The sequence below is a fragment of the Melanotaenia boesemani genome, chromosome 14, assembly GCF_017639745.1.
Source record: "Melanotaenia boesemani isolate fMelBoe1 chromosome 14, fMelBoe1.pri, whole genome shotgun sequence".
Taxonomy (NCBI): domain Eukaryota; kingdom Metazoa; phylum Chordata; class Actinopteri; order Atheriniformes; family Melanotaeniidae; genus Melanotaenia; species Melanotaenia boesemani.
The window spans coordinates 26,669,316-26,685,315 of NC_055695.1; the positions used below are offsets into that span (position 1 = coordinate 26,669,316).

The 16,000-nt window shown below is 43.0% G+C and overlaps 1 long non-coding RNA gene across 1 annotated transcript; it reads left to right on the top strand.

Moving 5' to 3' along the window:
- Nucleotides 1-6,453: 6,453 nt before the first annotated feature.
- Nucleotides 6,454-7,722, top strand: LOC121653151. Its single transcript, XR_006012746.1, has 3 exons — nucleotides 6,454-6,884; nucleotides 7,291-7,350; nucleotides 7,695-7,722. It is a non-coding gene; the product is annotated as an uncharacterized LOC121653151 (long non-coding RNA).
- The last annotated feature ends 8,278 nt before the right edge of the window (nucleotides 7,723-16,000 follow it).

Sequence of the window (16,000 nt, forward strand, 5' to 3'; positions counted from 1 at the left end):
GAGGCGACTCAACACTTTCATGAGCCTTTCTTCGTGTTCCTCGAGCGTTTTGGAGAACACTATCACATCATCAATAAAGACCAATGCATCTTTTAAGTGCATATGTCCCATACACTTCTCCATTAGTCTTTGAAATGTGCTGGGAGCATTGGTCACTCCCTGCGGCATTCTGTTGAACTCCCAAAACCCAAGAGGGCACACAAAAGCTGTCTTTGGTTTATCTGCTTCCTTGACCTCAATCTGGTAGTATCCAGACTTTAAGTCAAGGACAGAGAACCATTGTGACCCATTTAAGGCTGAAAATGTGTCATCCAACTTTAGAAGGTTGTATGCATCTTTTATAGTCTGAAGGTTCAGTCGCCTATAATCGATGCATAGCCTGACCTCACCATTTTTCTTCCGAACTACCACTATGGGTGATGCGAATGGGGATTCGGACTCTCTAATTACCCCTGCATCAAGAAGCTCTTGGATGTGCTTACGAACAGCTTCAATGTCCGAAGGGTGGATTGGTCGACCACGTAACTTAAAAGGAGTGTTATCCGAAAGATTTATGTGGTGTTTGACCTTATCCGTACGACCAAAATCTAGGTCATGCATGGCAAACACTTCAGGCACGCTGTTAAGCTGCTGAGTGATATGCTCCTTCCACTCGGTTGAAAGTGGAGAGTCCCCAAAGTTGAAACTTAAAGTGGACTCCTGAGATGTCTGAGTCCCTAAAGATTTCTGTAAACGTTCGGGTTGGGTAACCACCCTGTGTTCCTTCAATAAAATTTCCTGAAAAACACTTATCTCAGCAATAGTGCACTTTGCTGGAATGACGATGTCATGGTCAGACTCATTACTTATGACAACAGGCAGTTTGTGAGGCCGATATTGGGGAAAGGTAACTAGCCCAGCTTTTACTAGTAGGCCACCCGGTAGAGGGGATGATGAAGGATATTCAATGACCACGGACTTTTCATCTTGCAGACCATGGCCAACAGCAACCCCCTCTACCACCACGGTTGTGCCAGCGGGGATGACTTGAGGGTCTTTACCCTGCAATTTCACAACCCCTTAATGGTTGTTACTGGCGAGTCTCCGCCTCAATTCAATGGCCTTAAAAACCGCCTTGTAACCATATGGAAGATGTTTCCGATGGGCATCATCAGCCTCTTAGTGAATATCAAATAACACCTTAAGGGTGTTTGTTCCCACGAGAATGAGAGATTGAGACGTGTCAGGAACGACCAAGGCGAGTGTACATACATCCTCTGGGACTCCGGTGAAGTCCTCCGGGAATATAATGGTCATTTCTATATAGCCAAGATAAGGTACTAACTGCCCATTTGCACCTTCCACCTCCAGGAGGTTGTGCAGGGGTTTAAGCTCCTGCTCAGGTAGGTGTAGTTTATAAAACGACTCTGGTACGGTTGTGACCTGTGAACCCGAATCAAGCAGGCAGCTTACCTCTTCACCTTTTACCATGACTTGAGCTGTGCTCTTAACTCCGACCAACCGGTCAGGAAGTCGGAAAGGTGAGTTCCGCTCTGAATGCTGTGAATTGCAGTCTGTCTGTGGATTGGCATTCTCCATACAAACACCAACTTTACTGACCCTTGAAAAGGTGCTGTGTTCAGTAACGACGTCTGAGGGACGTTGGTGTGGTTCGTCAGCCCCTGTTTGTCCCGCAACAGGAACTGTCAGCCATTTAAAGGAAGATCTGAGCTGCCTTGTGCTTCCCACCTAGACTGCTTTTCTGCCAGCTGTTTTTTTTTCTCAGCCACCAGAGTGGGATTTGCAGGATCGGCACAACCTGAAGAGATATGTCCGTCCTTACCACAGTTAAAACAATACCATGTTCTGGGTTTAGATGTCTGCCTCTTCTTGGTGTGTTTTTGTGAAGCTGAATCTTTTGATTTTGGCACCCTATTCTGTGATTTCCCTGCAGCCCCTTTGATGCAGGCCCCCCGTGATTTTTCCTGTAAACTGATCGTAGTCAGCTGACTCTGTAGACTAGCTACTTGCCTTTTCAGAGCCTCAATAGCACTGCTATCGCTCCTCTGAGCTTCATCAGACTCATGCACACATGCACCTTGCAACCCCAGCTGGGCTCTTTGCTTCATGGTGCCAATGTGATTTTTCATACGACTGCTTTTGGCTTGCTGTCGGTCCTCCTCAGACCGAATTATTAATAGGAGTTCTGAAAATTTGGGTGGGTTAATCTTTTGTTGTTCGAGTTGTAAGGCACTGAGTAAATTGTTGTCCCAGCACCCTCTACAGAACTGTTTAAGAAGGTGTTTGTCCACCTCTTCACTGGCAATCCCTCCCCTCCTTGTGGCCCTGTTCAATGCTAACTGGAGACGATGGAGGTAAGTGGATGGCTTTTCCCCTGGATTCTGAAGAGTATTCAGGAATTGAGCAAACAGCTCTTGTCCATCCTCCACTGTACCAAAAGCTGAATCCAACAGCTGCAAGTACACTTCAGGAGGTGAGTCAGGCCGTACACCCTTAACAACATCGGCAGCTGGGGAGAGCAAACTCTCTAAGATCTTTCTAGATATTTGTAGGGAAGACAAACTTGGATCATTCTGGAGCAGTTCGATGTGGGCACGCCACGTTTCGTAATCAGTTTCATTATTAGGTCCCCAGGGTTTTCTGGAGAAAGAACGGACCCTCACATGGGACTGTGAACATGGGACAATATCCTGTCCCCTTACTATGTGCTCAACCACTACTTTCTGGACATCAGGTGGATTCACATCAGCCAACGAGAGAGACGGTGTCCTCCTCTCTTTACCGAGGGAAGTAGGATTAGCGACGCCATTAGCGTTTTGGATGCTTTCCGAAGGTGAAATGTAAGTTTGTTGTTCCTTCAAAGCAGGTGTGGACCCCACCGGTGTCTCCACCTGTGCAGTGAGGGACTCTTCCACTATCGGCTGTGTAACCGTAACGTCATCTCCGATCTGAAGCATCATTTCTTTCAAAACGTCACTAAAATCTTTGCCACTTAACTTAGCCAGTTTCTTGAGCTCCTCCAAATATGTCTTAGTGACACTATTTCCAACCTGAGTGGTATACACGCCACTAAGTGCTCTCACCTGGTAAGTGACTGTAGGTTCTCCTTTCGCCGTATGTGTATGTGGTAAGCAAGGTTCCAAGCCTTCTAAGGCTGAACTGCTAACATATTCAACGATCAAGTTTTGGTAGTACTCGGAATGTGGGTCATCGACGAATAAAAATCTCTCTATCTGGCCATACCTCTTTAGGAAATCAAACACCTGTTCATCCTGCTCAGCCCCATTAGTTACCCCACTAATAATAACTGAATTGGGAATTTTCACACCTGACTTTTGTATGAAATCCATTTCTATAAAGTCTTATTATTGATGCTCAATTCAAGTGGCTCCTGGCTGGCTCGCCACTTCTGTAGCCTGCCCCCACTAAAGTAAGGTGGACTAACAGTGCGTTCAATTGGGAATCAATGAGATTCCTTAGGCCTAGTGATCAGAAGTCTAAATTCGGGTTGGGAGCCAAAGAAATGAGCAACAACAACAGGCAATTAACATGTAATTGAGTAGCCACTCATATATTTAGTGATAATAACAATGACTGGCAACCAGAACAACAGTTGCAACCCCCCAAAGAACAATTACAGTCGGCAATTGAGATAAAATAAAAAGAAAATTAAATGTTCAGTCTGGGCCCTTATTCCTCTGGATCAGTCACAGAGTGTCCTGGGGTCTCATTTATAACCGTTGCGTACGCACAAAATGGGGCCTGAAACTGGCGTACGCCTCTTTTCACGCAAAGGTTGTGATTTATAAAAAACAAACTTGACGTGAAAATGTGCGGTCTTTCACGGCAGCTCTGACCCATGCGTACGCTGGTTTTGGAGGCTGGGGGAATTGGCGACACAGATGGAGAGGTGGGGAATTATGGTCAGCGTGCATGACTTCAACCCGGCAAGAGTTCATAACCCGTCTCCGCTGTCTATGCGTCCTGCTACACTCTTCCACATCCAATTTCTCTATATTGCAGGAGAACAGGCCGACATTAAAAGGCAATTTGCAGCAATGTCCAGTTTTCCTAATGTAATCGGCGCAATTGACTGCACTCATATTGCTATAAGGGCCCCATATGTCGATGAATTCATGTATGTCAATAGGAAGCATGTGCATACTATCAATGTTCAAGTCATATGTCAATCCAACATGATGTTGACAAATGTAGTTGCACGATGGCCTGGCTCTACACATGACTCTTACATCCTAGCGCAAAGCAGTGTAGAGAAGAGACTGCAGGCAGGCGCTGTACGTGATGGCTGGCTTCTTGGTAAGACAATAACTTTATATTGACAACCAGCTTAGCCAGATGCAGACCACTGATGCACTGTTTCATTGAAATGCAGGGGACAGTGGCTACCCCCTCCGGCGCTGGCTCCTGACCCCCTTCCCAAACCCCCAGAGCGCAGAGGAGACCCTGTTCAATACCGCTCACTCCCGTGCGCGCTCAACTGTAGAGCGCGCCATCGGCCTTTTAAAATGCCGGTGGCGGTGTCTGGATGCGTCAGGGGGTAGATTATTGTACCATCCCCAAAAGGTGCGCAGGATCGTGAGGGCGTGTGGCGTGCTGCACAACCTGGCACTGAGGCACGGCATCCAACTACCTCCTGGCCTCCCCCCTCCTCGGAATGCCGACCCTCACCCACAGCCCCCTCCCAGACACAGGGAGTTCCAACACGGGGCACGGCTCCGTGAGGAGGTCATGCAGCGATTAAGCAGACAATAAGGTTCACTTTTTCACAAGCTCTTTTAATGTGTTTGAAATGTCGAACATAATGTCACACAAATTATGCAGTGTTGTTCTGATTTCCTTCAGTTCATTGATGGTTTCTTTTTGATCTCGCCATGGTCCGCTCTGTCCCGCTCACAGAGTTAACTGAGGTAACTATGTGTTGCCACTCACGACACTTACTCTTATTTGTCACGCCACTACTGTGGCTACCAAACAAAATAATTTTTCGACTCTCCACCTCACTCACTAATGCATCGATTTCTGCCTCTGTGAAGTTGCGTTTTTTGGTTCGCTTCCCTGCGGTTGCCGTTGTTCATGGATCACAACATGGATCAGCTGGCTCATTTTAATACACGCTGAGGTACTTTGCATTGACCATTTATGGTGGAAAGTGGGTGTGTAGTGGGCGGAACATGAGCCAAATTCACCTGCGCAAACTTCAAGGACGAGTGTGATTTATAAAGGGGAAATTGCTTGCACCTGTGCGTACGCACGGTTTTATAAATCAGAATATTTTATGGCGTACGCCAACTTCCGGTTTTGGGCGTAAGTACACTTTTAGTAAGAATCCTACGCACAGTTTTATAAATGAGACCCCTGGTCTTGACAATCCGTCAAGTCAGAATGTCCTGCGTGTGTGAGTGAACACGTGCTTATCTCTCTCCTTGGAACTTCTGGCTCGCCATCAGAATCCAATCCAATCTTTAGGCAGTGAGCCCACGCCACAGACTGGGTTGTTGAGTTCTCTTTCCAAACGTAACGCCTGGATTCTCCAACCCGGACCCTGGATTTCCCACTGGCAGATGATAATTGCCACCCTTCTTCCAGGAATGTTCTGGTATTTCGGACCCTTACCAAAAACCTGACCGTTGCTCTGAACTCAAGCTGCACGCATTGACTCACGTGCTCCTCGAAATTCCCGAGATGGCCGCGAGACTAGCCAGCGTAGCTTGTCCTCTGCGGTTTAACTGCTCAGCCCCGCATTCCTGACCGATACGAGTGCTGATGGTGTATTCTTAATTTGTGTTTGACACGGGAATTTCATCTTTCGGAGCTCTCGTAAGCGTAGTTGCTTCTCTCTCAACGGCTGAATCCAGAAAAGACCGGAAAGAGGGGAACGTGCCTAGGTTTCTCGCCTGATCTGACATTAGACGTGTTTACGTAGCTTTTCTGATTGGCTACTAAGAGATCAGCACCCCACGTGGGGTTAAACACGCTAGTGTCGCCTTCAAGTGTTATAGGATATTCCCCATCTCTCCAATATAGCGAATGAACTCAGGGAAAGTTTCTGTCTCCCCTTGCTCCTAATTTAACCAGGTTTTCTCCACCGGGTTACACTGTCCTCTTCACAAGGCTGGTATAAGCCCTGAACCACACAGCTCAGTAGGGTGAAAAACAAAGCGATGTAGTCCAACCATGTGCAGGATGTTAAGGACAAAACACAATAACAAATAACAAAGGCACTTATTGCAGCTGCCTGATGTCTTTTAAGTAATAGCTTCTTTATTTTAATTCAGAAACATTAGGTTATGGATAACTGGTCTCACCAGGCGCCAGTATTTCTGAACAGAATGAAAGGATATGAGCTAAAGAAGACCCTGATGCACCAGGAACGGAATTTTGAGGTCTGATGTATATGGGGCGCCAAGTGTAAAAATTCAGTATAAAAGTTGTAGCCAGGGGCGCCGTATGGGGGGGAAAAGTTAGGAAGATTCCAAGGGCCCACGACTTGATAGGGGCCCATTGAGATATAAAAATATATAAGAAAATTATTAAGCATTATCTAGAAATAATAGCTATTTTTTCAAGTATAACGAGAAAATGTAGCAGTAAAATAAATTGCCACTCTGTTCTAACTTATTTTTCAGTAGTAAAATGATAAAAAAAAAAAAAATTGTTATTGACGGCCACCTCCATAAAACTAAATGGTTTGGTCCTGGCTGTAATAGCGCATCAGTTTGAATGAACCTGTCGGAAGCATCGAATATTAAAAATGCAGCGAGGGAAAAATAAGTCGGGTTTTCAAAAAAGGAGAGAGCGAAAGGAGCGAAATGAAAGACAGAAGAGAGGATGCCAATATGTGACCCATTTTTTCACCAAGAAAGGTGAGGTTGAGATTAACCTGTTGCTCATAAGCTAGCTACCTACAAGCTAATTTAGTCCGCTCCCTCTGAGGTCAGAGGCATCGCCTGGATGATGCCTAGTGATGCGCGAGCCGACGGTTCGCGAGTTACCTTGGAAAAATAAAAACGACCCGTGTTTGTGTATTTTTTATCTTTAATGAAACCAAGCCTCTTTAGCGTTTATAGTAAACTCATCGTATGTCTGTAGATAATCCAGTGGGCGAGTAGCCTGTTTAATCCACAAAGCTCACAGGGTTGACACTTCACAAACTTTCACAACAAGACCAGGCAGATGAAAATGCGACAGACCTCAGAGGGAGTACATTTTAGTAAGATATCTATATTAAATTAGTTTTCCTTTCCTTACCCCTTCAACATATTAAAACAGATGAGCCAGCAGCAGCCCCATCTCCACATAACCCGTCCCCCACCTGTCCCAATGAAGAAGGTGAGCAATGTTCAAAGAGTTATATTGAAACTAAGCAGTGATGTTGAGTGCATCCTTAAACAGATTTTATCCTTGTTGAATAATATGATGTGGTGGGTGGAAAGAAAAAAAAAAAAAAAAAAAAAAAAAAAATATATATATATATATATATATATACCGTATATTGTATATAAAAGAAAAAAATGGCATAGGGCCCCGTATGAGTATGTATGTGTATATATATATATATATATATATATATATATATATATATATATATATATATATATATATATATTTAAATATATATATAATATACACACACACACACTCATACGGGGGCCCTATGCCATTATCTTTCATAGGGCCCAGATTTCCTGGCGGCACCCCTGGTTGTAGCTGACACATTTTCATTATTTATCTCACTTTTCTCACATTTAGCACATTTTCCCTACATTTTCCTACATTTAACATAACTTTTAACCACATGTATAATGGTCAAATAGAACATCTAAATCTAAATTTTAAATCTAAATCTAAATGCTATATGTTAAATCTAAATGTTATATCTTATATCTAAATGTTAAATCTAAATCTAAATGTTTAAATCTAAATCTAAATGTTATATGTTAAATCTAAATGTTTAAATCTAAATCTAAATGTTATATGTTATATCTAAATGTTAAATCTAAATCTAAATGTTTAAATCTAAATCTAAATGTTATATGTTAAATCTAAATGTTTAAATCTAAATCTAAATGTTATATGTTATATCTAAATGTTAAATCTAAATCTAAATGTTTAAATCTAAATCTAAATGTTATATGTTAAATCTAAATGTTTAAATCTAAATCTAAATGTTATATGTTATATCTAAATGTTAAATCTTATATCTAAATGTTAAATCTTATATCTAAATCTAAATGTTTAACCTAAATGTTTCGAATATATGCTAATTAACCCCGCCCCTTTTAACCTCAACCAATACGCTAGTAGGGAAACACTCGCTTGCATGCACACACACACAAACACAGGTCTTTACTGTGAATGTCTTTCTGCATTTACGAGCTGTACTTCAAAGTACACTTCCAACCAACCACTCACACCATTAATGGTAAGATGCATATATTTATTTTTAACTTTCTAAACAACATTTTGCGGACTTTTACTGTTAGCTAGCTACTTAGCTGTAGCTAATAACGTCCAGGGCAAATTTATCGCTATCACTGCCGTCACGTCACAAAGAAAAGTGAAGTGAACCAAGAATGCATTTCCTAATCCCTAACTGAGTAAATGTTGTAATGTCCAAAGTTTGTGTGTGTATTATTTAAAAGCCACTACCTGAGGGGTATTGCACGAAACCAAGATAAGGGATTAAGCTTAAGATATGTTGGTTATCCTGGCTGAATTTAGCCCTAAGTCGGTTGCATGAAAGCAGCTCAAACTAAACCCGGCCAAGTTACTGTGGTGATTTATCCGCTGCAGCTAGCCTGCTCCAGACCAGGCTAACTGCCGGAAGATTAATCCTAGCGAGTCACCTGCATGTCCAACGTCAATTCTATGAGGAATTAATGTGTTTTACAGCATGTCCATGGTCTTCCTAAGTATGGCATGTCATTTTAATCATCCAGTATTAAAATATTACATATACAGTCACTGTACTTTTAATCGAAATCTGTTCGTAATCGCAACAGCCTTTTTATATGGATTCGAGTTGTAGTATTATTACTCTATTCTATTCTACAGTCATTTAGCAGACGCTTTTATCCAAAGCGACTTACATTTGAGATTAAGAACAACACAAGCATGAATTCAAACAAGATGGGACGTCATAATTAAGTGTTAGACCGCTTTTGAGTCCAGTTGGACCCAGGTGCTGACATGTAGTGCTAGTGCAGTGCATATAATTATTTTTTTTTTTTTTTAGTCATTTTATTTAAATACAGGATCACGATTTCATCACACAATATCAACTTGGTCATAAGTGCATGATTTCATCAGGCCAAGTGTTATATTGCTATGCTAATGAAGACTGCTCGTCAAATTGCTGTCAGAGGTTTTATAAATATGTGTTTTACTGCATTAATTGAGATTACAAAACACAGCGGATGAGGTTACAAAGGTGTATTCAAAGAAATCCGTGACGAGGGCAATGTAGAATATTCAGGTCCAACTCCCCTTCACCTGTTCCCTCTTCATTATGGCTTGCCCTTTTTCGGAGGATGTGCTGGACGAGGAAGCCCGAATCCTCAGAAGAGCATTCAGACGTGAACGAGTCTTCAGGGACAGGTCAGATCCCCTGGCCTTTGGAGATGACTATGTCATTGAGAGATACAGATTTTCGGTTACTGGATTTCCAGCAGTTTTCTGAGTGTCCGGCGTTTAATCTCAAGATCCAGCTCCATTCCTTGGAGCTTGCTCTTTTTGAGTCAGCTTTTAACATCTGCCAGCTCTCTCTCTCTCTCTCCAGGTGCCCTGAATAAAGCGTTCTGACAGTTTGTGAAGTCTGTAAAGGAAATGTCAATTAGCGCAGCAGGATTTGTGCATAGATGTACTTTAGCCAATACTCACAATGTTACCAGGCCGCTTAGGAGACTGTGCAGTATCCGGGTCCTGCTACACATTTTCTATTAGCACAACATCACTGACTTCATATCCTTCATGGAATAAATAAGCAGGCCAATCCCATAAAACTGACATGCCTCAAGCCTTCTGGACTCCACTGACACAGTCTCCTCATCTGCAGACGTGCATTCTGCAGCTGCAGATGTGCCTTCCCCCTGCCGTATACATGCAGCGAGAGGACTCGGATTAAGATTTCACAGAACATACCAAGCCTGTGATTTCGAGACACTGTACTAACCGGATCATCTTCTGGTGGCTCCAAAAGTGTAATTGTGTTCCCAGACACTGCAAGGTTATCCAAAGTCAGACACTATATTATATTTGATTGTGTTCCATGTGCAGTAGAATTGCAGTACGTGATGTACCTTGTATGAAGCGGACAGTTTCTGTGGCTGGGACAGAGTCAGTTATTGTCCCTCCCTGGATCCCCTCCATCACTGGCCTCCCTTTATTTAAATGGAGTGCCAGTTCCTCTGCTGGAGTCACATCCTGGCTTGGTGGGCCGCCCCCTGTGCCAGTTCTATAGGCCTTTTTTTTAACTGCTACAATCATACAGACATTGAACATGTCAGCAGACACCTCATCTATTCACCTCATTTGTTCACAGTTATCTACTTTGAAGTCACTTACCAGCAGTGGTGTAGTCTAGTTTATTCTAGTGGGTATACTCTGATCCACACATAACTGAGATCATGAAAGACTGGTTATGTGTTATCTAAATGTAAACAACACAAGATGTATAACAGCCATTCGTTTCCTCATGGGGATCCTTCACCCCAGGAGCTTTGCCTGCTTGAAGTGGGGTTGTTGCCGTGGTGATCGCCCTTGTCCCAGTGGCTGGGGGTCCTGCACTGCAGTCCAACAGCTGTGATGTGGACTCTGGGCTGCCCTGATCTGGGTGGTTGCTGTGGTGGTCTCTGTGGAAATGGGTGGGCTGGCTCTCGGTGTGATCGGATCCCCAAGATATTGTTTCCCCACAGCAGCGTCAAGCCAGATGTTTATTACTTTTATTACTTTTGTACTAATAAACAGAAACTTGAGTTCTTGTTTGTGTATAATGTAGGGAGGGGGGACAGCTCTGTTTGTGCATATATGTGGATGTCTGTGTGACTGTGAGAGAGACAATGATGGGTGTGTTCTTAATTTGCTATGTCATATAGTGTGTGAAGGCTTGTTTTACTTTAATATGCATACATTTTTATCATAGTGTAAAGCACTTTGTGTTGCCTTTGGCAAGAGAAATGCTTAATAAATAAAGTTTGATGTGAATTGATTAACAGCTGCACTTTATGAACAGCCACTGAGAGAACAAGACAAATCTTCAATAAATAAAAATTCATGACAAAATATAGAGGCAAACATTCCTCTCTTGGAATAGATACTCATGTAACACGCAAAGTTATTTATTTGATGGTGTACAAAGTGTCCTTATTAATGGACATTTAAGATGACTATGAATTGTCTTCATTTTTATTTAACCATAATAACATGCAAACATAGCGTTGACTTTGTACATTTAAATAGTTTCTACCAGCTTTAAATGTCCAACATTTACCTAACTTTCCATTTCTCCACTCTAACCAAAGATGCCTGTTTTTAAATTCCCCTACCAGACTCCACAAGACCGGCCAGGTCGAAGTCTCTTCTCCGACCACACACACACACACACACACACAGAGAGAGAGAGACTCACCGGGGCCCCGTTTCAGAAAGCAGGTTAAACAAACTAAGTTTAAAGTGCAACTCTGGGTTGACCAACTCAACCCGCTTTCTGAAACGCGGCCCAGGTTGGGCGACAGCGTCAGGCTCTCCTCCCCGCCCGTATGTGTAACTGCAGTGTCCCCCGAATCGACAGTGGAAACAGCACCAGTAGCAACACGCTCACTGACACACTGAAACAGTGTGATTTGACTTTGTTTTCTTTTCATGTTTTTTCTCTGCGTTCCCTCTCCACTAACTACGCGTACCGCCCAAAACATCTTATTCCCCTTCTTTTTCTGCTGCTGCTGCATCTTCTTCCTCTCATCCGCCACTCTTTAATTCGCGGTTGTCTAGCAACCAGCCACCAGCTTTTAACACTAGAAGTCCCAGGAATTTTGATATCTCCCTAAAGTCCCAGAGAAGGGTCGAAAGACCTTTAGTCCAAACTGACGACTCTGCTGGCAAAAATTAGCATCTCTTCATTTGTAAATGCAGCCATTACCTGAGGAATGCACCCATTGCATCCAGCCCCTCCTTGTTACCTTGAAACGTCTGGTAAATTCTGTGGCAGTGGGGGATGGTGGGCTGAGGGGGATAAATAGTAGCTAGCTTCACCTCCAACAAATAGAAGGAAGCAAAATGCAGAGGTGGCTTACAACTCAGCAGGCATTGGACCTGATCCTCAGCGATACAAACCCTTGTGACTCAGATGGAGAAGAGATACAAATTCAGCTGGATTCGGACTCTGACTCTGAGCAGTCTTCAGGTAAGATTTGAAACTATTATTGAACTTTTTGGTATGACAAATTTCTTTCTTTCTGCTTTGTCCTGTACTGTGAGTTGCAACACTGGAATTTCTCCATTTTGGTACAAATAAAGGATTTTTTTAATCTTATTTCCAAAACATCCTATTTTCGTCCTCTGAAATTGTGAAATTGTTTACCTTGCAGATGATGAGACTGCTCCACTGCCAGAAAAGAGGGCTCGGTTGGGAAGTGAGAGGACAGAGATGGCTAAAGATGGCACAGTGTGGCATGAAGAACAGCTGGGGACATGTCTCAATTTCACCCCAATAGAACCATACGGCACAGATGGAGAGCCAACTGCTAAGGCCAGAAGAAGTATCCGGACTCGTCTTCAAAGCTTCTTCTGTTTTATAACACTTGAAATGCTTCGTAGCATTCAAGAATGGACCATTCAGCATGCACGGCAAAAGGAGCAGGCAGATTGGTTCATGAACCTCCCAGAACTAATGGCATTTATTGCAATTATTATCTTGCGGGGGGTGAAGAAAGTTCCATCACTACGTGACAATTGGTCAGCAGAGCTGGGAAACCCACGAATCATTGCTACTATGGCCCGAAACCGCTTCCAAAACATCATGCAACACCTACGCTTTGATAACATGTTCACACGCAGTGAGCGAGTGGAGACAAATAAGTTTGCTGCAATTTCTAATCTGTGGGAATCTTTTGTCAATAACTGCATCAGATCTTATAACCCTGGTCGACACATCACTATTGATGAACAGCTTTTCCCGACAAAGACTCGCTGCAGTTTTCTGCAGTACATTGCAACAAAACCGGACAAATTTGGCATTAAGTTTTGGCTGGCTTGTGACTTGAAATCAAAGTACATTTGCAATATCCTGCCATATCTTAGAGAGACTCTCTGAGAGTGTAGTGATGAGGCTGATGGAGCCGTTCATGGATAAGGGCAGAACTGTAACAACAGACAATTTTTTTACATCGCTGTCCCTTGCGCAACGACTGCTTAGCCGGAAAACCACCATCCTTGGCACAGTCAACAAGATTCGCCGGGAAATTCCTCAGTCAACTAGACAGAAGGACCACACTAAATTCACCACTCGAGTGTTTTCCACCACTGGTGCAACACTCACAGTATATGCGCCGAAACGGAAAAAGACTGTCTATCTTCTCAGCAGCATGCACAATGTGGTTGAGACTGAGAATACCACCAAAAGGAAGCCAAACACTGTCACACAATACAACACCACAAAGTGTGGTGTGGGTGTGATGGACCAGATGGTGCGGGAGTACAGCGTGCGTGCAGGAACACGGAGATGGCCAGTCGCCGTGTTCTACAACATGATCGACATGGCGGCACTGAACGCTCATGTTCTTCATAAGGAATGCACCGGAGTGCAGGAGAGAAGAGTGGACTTCCTGGTTGAGCTCGCGAAAGAGTTGGCCAACTCTCATGTGAGTCAGAAGAAGGCACATAAGGAGCAACTGCTTCAGCAGCAACCTCCCACACCTAGCCCTGGGAAAAGGGCAAAATGTCAGGTCAACCATCGATGCAAGAACAATTGCGCAACTGTAAGATGTGTTGACTGCTACAAATACACATGTGGCAAATGCAGGATGGAGATACCATGGAAGTGCCAAGCATGTTTGGACTTAGCACAGACGGACTGCTGAAAGAGCAGAAAAGCCATTCACACAAGGGCATGCCACTGTAGCCTTGTGTAAATATTTGTGAAATTGTTTCATTACTTGCATTATTTTAACTGTTTTGTTGTTTTTTTTATGACAAAAATAAAAAGCATTGGAAAAAATTCACAGTTGTTCTTTTATATCTTTGTCATGTTGACATTTATGCCCTCTTGACTTAGACACTAATGCTTCTGGACATTTTACTCACAGACCCTGCCTGTACCACCACAATCAAAAAATGTTCATTTTAAATATTCAAAATTGTTCATTGCTTGGGCTTTTTGGACATAAGGTACATGAACATTGGGTTAGAAAGTTTGAAAAATTGGTCAAAAATTCTGAAAAATTTGTATTTTTTCATTTGTATGAAAAGAGGAGAGCTGGACCTTTTAAAGTGATTTTTAAAAAAAATATGAATTCATCATTTTGTCATATCATTCTAAATTGTTTGCTTTTTTATTGAAGGCCCACAATGATTATCTTTTTTTTTTCTTCTAAAAGCACACAAATGTGTCGAGGAGGTATATATCATATATCATATCAAATATATTTTTAATTATTTGAAATATACTAGAATGCAGGAAAACCTTTCTGAATCTGTTTTAAGGTCTACTCCAATCTCATACTCAGGGGACCAAGCAGTGTCTCAAGCCAAGCTTTGGGCAAAAGTTGACAGTCCGGTTTCAAGAGTCTACAGTGTCTCCCCTAAGTATGCGCCCTCCTGGGGTGTGCCAGTAATTGACTCGTCTACAAACAAAAGAAGCTGTTCGCAGCTTAAGACAGGATTTTAGCTAAAATCCTACTGGTCAATCGACCCATCTCTGGGTTGTAAAGGTAGAAAGGTCCATTGACCCCTCTCTGGGACTTCTAGTCCCGCAGGTCAGGATCAGGACAGACGGTCAAGCTGCTTTCTCTCTGCGGCGGCTCAACGTCACTTTTGACAGAATTCCTCATGGTCTAAACGGGCCGGCTTCGTGGCTAATTTATGATCGGGAGAGTGAAAGTTATGTCACGAAACATGTTGATACGCATCTTTGAGCATTTTTTTGTGGTTATACGGAAATTTGTCACCTTTTCTAGTGAGTATACGGCGTATACCTGCGTATCACGTAGACTACACCACTGCTTACCAGCCTGCAAAATGTTCTTATATTTAATTTTTACTTGCTGCCAGGTCCTTTTATGGCCAGACAGGTTTGTTCTTTATGAAGGACAGAAAGATAAAATAGATAAAAACGTAACATGAGAAAAATAGATTAAATGACACATTGTGGATAATTGTTTGCACCTAATCATACTCTACATTTCCTGAGAGACATGCACCTGCTTGTCCCTCTTAAAGTATACAACAGTTAGTGGATTTGAAAAGTAACTCCTTTAATTGTAGCCTAATTATGACAGTTCCAGTGGAGCACTGTTTATTAATTGTACAGTTTTTGACTACTTACGCATTGAGCCGGTCCGCTATTGTCTGCCAGGCTTTCTCGCGTTCTTTACTTATGGCATTGGTATTGCCTTTTTTCCTTATAATATCCTTAACTTCGTCAGAGAACTCCGTCAGGAGCTGTTGTTCAGCGGCCGTGACGTAGGACGCGCGACTTTAATCCATTTTCCCATCGGTGATTCTGTGAGCGATCGCGAGGTCTGCTTCAGTATGCCGTGCACACGCACTTATCCCAACTATCTTCACCTGGCTTAACATAGCCGCACCTTCTCATCCTGGCTCAGCAAACGTGCAACCAATTAAGCCAGGATAGGCCGCGCAAGCTAGGTCAAGCTGGGCTTGCTTAATTATCCTGGATTTCTTTATTCTGGTTTCGTGCAATACCCCTCTGGACATCATCATCAGCTTGCTTTCCGTCATCAGCATTGTTGTCACCCAGTTAAGG